Source organism: Prunus persica, chromosome G2 (genome assembly GCF_000346465.2).
Source record: "Prunus persica cultivar Lovell chromosome G2, Prunus_persica_NCBIv2, whole genome shotgun sequence".
Taxonomy (NCBI): domain Eukaryota; kingdom Viridiplantae; phylum Streptophyta; class Magnoliopsida; order Rosales; family Rosaceae; genus Prunus; species Prunus persica.
The window spans coordinates 7,268,954-7,275,179 of record NC_034010.1 but is presented as its reverse complement, the minus strand read 5'-3'; positions in this window follow the sequence as shown (position 1 = coordinate 7,275,179).

Below are 6,226 nucleotides of genomic sequence, written 5' to 3'. Positions count from 1 at the left end.
ATTATCATATCAAAACACCTGAGCTTGAGCCCGAAAATGGGTACAAATCATTTGATAAAATCTAAGAAGTATACAAGTCACATCACTTTTCTGCATCATAAGATAAATCCAACAAGCTTTAGTGCAATTATCAATAAATGACACAAACTACTTGGCATTAGCAGAAGTAGGAGAAGAAAACAGACCTCAAACATCAGTGTTAACAATATCAAAAGGTTGTTCACTTTTATTGGAGGAAGATGGAAAAGTAACATGATGATTCTTAGCCAACATGCAATGTTCACACCGTAAACTAGAACTCAAAACCTTAGTAAACAAACTAGGAAATAAGCGTTCCAAATACAAGAAAGATGGGTGTCCTAAACAGCGATGCCATAATATAATCTTCTCTGGTTTCAATGTATATGATCCCCATCAACTTGAAACACAAAGCTAGCAGAGTAAGTTTCTTCAAAATAATAGAGATCAACCCTCCCCTTACCAATTCCAAGCGGCATCATTGTGGGAAGGTCTTGAAAAACACAATAAGTGGGAAAGATGGTTACAGAAAAATTTGGTAATTTGACGAATTGAGAGCAAATTGTTGGATAAATAAAAGACATATAGGATAGAGGACAATGACAGAGCGGTGTTAAACTAAGGGACCAGCTCCTTGAACAGAAGTTAGAGCACCGTTAGCAACTTTAACAGGGCTGCAATGAGGTGCAGTGAAAGTGACAAACCAAGAAAAGTCACTGGTTATGTAATCCGAGGCTCCAATGTCAATGATCCAAGGCCGTGTAGAGGTAAAAGAGAATGCACAACCGATATTACATGTAATTGTTGAGGAATAATAAACCTGAGAGGTAGTGGCTATTGGGGTTGAGTCCGATGAGACTAAATGTGGTTGGGATTTCTGTTTATCCTAGCGGGCAACTTGTTTCAGTTTGAACCATTCTCAATATGCCCTTCTTGGCTGCAAGAGATGATGCTTCAGTGAAACCCTCAGCAGTCATAGTAACTTGTCTTTGGGCCTCCGACACACCATGGCTTAATCCTCAGTATGATCGGGAAGAGGTATAATAGCCAACACACAACTACACACTTGGTCAAGATTGTGATCCAGACCAGCAAGAAACATGTAGACACGTTCTTCAGAAGTGCGTTTCTTTAATTTAGCAATATCATATGGATTCTTAAGATCAGTTAGAGGACGATAGTCCAATTCCATAAAGAGACAATTCATCTCAATAAGATAAGTGGATAAGGGCCGACCACTTTGTCAAAGTTAAAAGGACTTTTTCATCAATTCATAGACTTGAAAACAGGCAAAAGCATCATGATAGGCCTTCTTCACCGTATCCCACACATCCTTCACAGTTTCACATTGAATAAAGTTCAACATGAGATTGGTATGCATGGAGTTGATGAGCCATAACTTCAGTAAGGCATCCTCGGCCACCCATTCTTCATACTTCTAATCAGAACTGTTGGGTGCAGTATGGTTATGGGCAGCGATATGCATCTCTAAAACCTTGGACTAGAGGCTATAATTGTTCCATCTAGTTTGACGTTGATGGGAGAGGAAGCAACGTCTTGTTGAATGGTAACACTGGGTGTCCCTGGTAAGGGCGCGAAAGGATTAGTTTCACTAGGAAGAGTAGGCATATTGGCAGTGGAATTGGGTTTTGTGTTTAGGGAGAGAGGTAACAACACCAAGATCAGTATACTCTTGATGAAAGTTTAGAAGGTTGCGGCAACATAGAGGTAGGGTAAACAACGCTAGAGAGGTGCGACGACGTTAGAGAGTGGTTTAGGGATTTTTTTTTAATTGGGGTTTCAAATCACAGGTGAGCCAATCAGATCGATTGCTCTGATACCATCTAGAAATATGAATGAATCGAATGATTTTATTCTTCTCATTCTGAGTTATTTATAATATGTACAAAGTATACAAAAAAAGGTAATTATACAAAGTCAACTATATTAAATAATAAACCCTAAACCTAATTATCACACCAACAATAAAGAACCAAGAGAAGAAAAATGGGTGCTAACTTTTTCTTCTTTATGGTGGTCGGCCAAGGGAGGCTAGGAAGGAGGCTTGATATGTGTCTCTTCCTAAATGCCTAACTTGAAACCCTAAGAAGGTGTTGTGCTATGACTATGATTATATAGAGACATAATGTCATACATGTGCCACTAAAGAACCATGTGCCACACCCTCCTCTTCCTGGGCCTTTTTAGGCTACTTTGGTTCTTATAATGTGTCACACTTTGTCTAAGTCTATAAGGTCCATTTTCTTATAAATGTTTAAGTCATATAGGACCAAAACTAAAGTTCCATAACTTTAATTAATTTTCAAGCTAATCTAATTAGTTTAATTGATTTAATGACTTAACTAATTAAATCACTAACTTGTCTAACAAGCATTGGTCCTAGTCAATCTTGTGTTGACTGCATCAAGTCTCAGGTCAACAGTTTGACCTTTTAATTTGAATTTTGACTTTGACCTTGACTTTGACTTTGACCAAGCCTCAAAATCATTTATTATCTTTTCAATTCTTGATCCATACATTTTCAGTGTGCGATCTTTTAACTTCTAATTAGCGAGGCTGTGGGTAAGAATGATTACTTATAAATCGAATGTCAATAGTATCCCTCTATACAATTCTCCCTATTGGCGAAGACTAATTGTAATTAGTCCTTAAAAGGGTTCCACAAACCATGAGTGACACTTAGCAGAAAGTCATGGCTACGCAAGGTAAATACTATTAATTTAGAGAACCTAGTCAGTTTGTGATTACAATGTAATTTGGTCATTCTCTTATTATAATACTCCATGTCGTGTTGTTAGAATAAGGTTAACTTGTGTCAAATCCCTAAAATGACATCTTTAGGTTCTATGATTCACTTGGTTGTCATTGCAAACGTTCTTATTTCAATTCTCATCCTGTACTTTGGCCAAAGATTCAACGAATCATATCTTTAGAGTATTCTATCTTTTTACTAAGAGTAGAAATTCCTTATTGTACATTCACATGCCTATGTGCATATGCTGAGCATCCTAAAGAACATCTTTAAGTCACATCCTTTTGATACAACTGTATAGTGTTCTAAACAAACTAACAGCTCATACACAAGACAACTATGATGTCTTAGGTATAAGGACTAATTTGCATTATCACAACTTAGAATTCTTTGTTTGACACTTTTGAGTAAGACTTCCATACAAGAATTCTTGAGTTGATCGCATTCAGTGAACTTCATCTCTATAGAGCACCTACACACCTGTCTCAGTGTCTCTACACAAATGACTTGAGACTAGTCATCCTCATAATTGAGCAAACATTGTGTGTACTAGTCGTTGCGGATTACCATTGTCCAATTGGTGATCCTATGAAAAGTTCTTGTGAATCAAACTTTTTTAGACTTCTTTCCATTCATATCTTTATCCATGGAGTTGTTACTTTGTGTACATTATGTACCTTAGAGTAACATTCATGACCCTTTGATTATATTAATTATATTATATCCTTAGAATATTCCATTTCTATATTGGCTTCTAGGGCATACATCTAACATCATGTGCCGAAGATTGGTGCTTAGCGGTGATGGTGGATAAGCTTCTCATTCCTCAAGAGCTTTTGAATGGTAAGGTTTCCAATCCTTAAGGTTATAAGGTTCCCAATCCTCAAAATCACCAATATTTTCTCGAACGAGTAGATGTTATGGCTTCGGTGGAGGGCCAAGTTAGGCAACATGTGGGTCGTCGAGGTCCATAGGAACTTGGATGGGTTTTGGCCAAAGCTCAGATATGCAATCCCTACAATCCTTGTACCCCTTGGTTGAACAGTGAGGTTGACCCCAAGGTGCAGAAATTTAGAGGAGGTGTGACCTGGTTGTTTCAAGATGATGGTAGCCTTAACCTTTGTCAAGCTGAGGCTGAGTTAGAGTGTTGTGAAGGGAGATGGCTGGTTGGGTCGGCACGGTATGCTTAACACCCTAGGTAACATCATGTTGGTCTAACTGTTGGTGAATGTTCTCTCAATTGTGCTTCAAGGTACGACAGTCGTGCTCAAGTTCACCGTTTTGGTGCGAAAGTGATCATACTTTCTCTGTGATTTTGGTAACATCAACACGGAGGCACGCCATTTCGGCCAGAAGATCGGCATCAGTAGAGTGTCTTCGTTTGGAGGACTCCACATGTCACGTCCCGGGATCGGCTCCGTCGTAGCACGACATTGTCTGCTTTGGGCCCCCCTCTTTGCCCTCACGATTTTATTTTTGGGAACTCACGAGCAACTTCCTAGTGGGTCATCTATCCTGGGATTGCTCTAGCCCCCAACTCGCTTAACTTCGGAGTTCCCATGACTTCGGAGCCAGTGAGCTCCCAAAAGGCCTCGTGCTAGATGGAGGTGGGCATGTACATATAAAGCACATCACCCCCTCTAAGTTGGTCGATGTGGGATGTTACAATCCACCCTCCTTAGGAGCCCAACGTCCTCATCGGCACACTCGCACCACACGATAGAGTGGCTCTGATACCAAATTGTCACATCTCGGGATCGGCTCCGTCGTAGCACGATATTGTCCACTTTGGGCCTCCTCTTTGCCCTCATGGTTTTGTTTTTGAGAACTCACGAGCAACTTCCTAGTGGGTCACCCATCCTAGGATTACTCTAACCCCCAACTCGCTTAACTTCGGAGTTCCCATGACTTCGAAGCCAGTGAGCTCCCAAAAGGCCTCGTGTTAGATGGAGGTGGGCATGCACGTATAAGGCACATCACCTCCTCTCCGTTGGTCGATATGGGATGTTACACCACATAGGGAGTGTTGTGCTGAGTACCAAGGCTAGCTTCGCTTGGCATGATATAATATGATGGGCTAAAGAGACGGAGAGGTCTGATGGGTGAAAGAGCCAGCAAGGCCAAGAGAGATGTGAGATTCAGAAGTCGGTTCCCACAGACGGCACCAATGTGTTGATGTCCACAACTGGATTCACCTTAGATAGAGGAGGTGTGGAGTCTTCTACAGGGAATGGAGAAGTGGGGACCTTCGGCAGGGGAACCTTTGGTCGCAATGTTGTCTTACAAAAAGAGGGACATAAGAATCAATTGTCAAGCTTCAGGTACCGGTGTGATACTTGTCGAAGGCTCTCTGATGCTTAGTCAGTAAGTGTAGTGTGCACAGTAATTTTGGCTAAGTAATGGTAAAGGTGAAAAGTAGTTACCTTTTTACTTGGGCATTATTCCCATTTTATAGAGGAATGGATGTGAGTATTTGCACAAAGTTTTGATGTGGGACTTTGTGCAAATCACTGTGGTGCTGATACATGTCCAAGGCTTAGGTTATACCATTTGGAGCTTCAGCAATCACCTTCAACAAGTTATTGCCACATCGGAGGAATATGTCTCTTCGGTAGCTGAGGTTATGATGACGTCATCAGTGTTTAGGGATTTTCCATAAGTGTTTTACCTTCCACACGTTGTAGGTTTGTATGCACTCCAATCCTCCAGTATCGAATGTGCTCAGTTGATTATGGTACAAACAATAGTATCACAGATTATTATGCACTTGTGTAGCAAATGTAGAGACTCCAAATACAAAATCTTTAGGGAAGTCAGACCACTTGACTTCCAATTCTTCAGTGTTGGATACATTTTGCAATGGTTGAAAATTGCTCTCAGCAGTATTCACAGGAACTGCAATATGATTAATCAAAATTATATCCAATTAAATTTAGGGCAAATTTAAGTGGCTCACAAACTAAACTCTGGAAAGACCTTTCGATTCCTAGCCTTTCTGGGACCCTTGAGGGAGACAATAGCATGGTCCATTTGGATGACACCTTAGTTGGGTCTATCATTGATCATGAGATAGGTACCTGGAAGTTGGATTCAATCCATCACATGATCTCTAAAGATATTGGTCATAGGGAGGACATAGACCGCTTAATTTGGCCATATGAGAAAAGTGGTAGCTATACTATTAAATCTGGCTATCGTTGGGACCATCACAAAAACCAAGTACTGAACCATTAATATCCCTCAACCTCCATCACAATTACGAAGAACATCTGGAAAGCCTTATGGAAGATTCAACATCACCATCTCAAACCACCCCCCCCCCCCCCCCCCCACCCACCCAAAGAATCAATAATTTCATGTGGAGGATCTTTAGAAAAAGCTTTGCAGCCAATGACAACCTATACGAAAGAAGAATAAGAAAATAGCATATTTGCC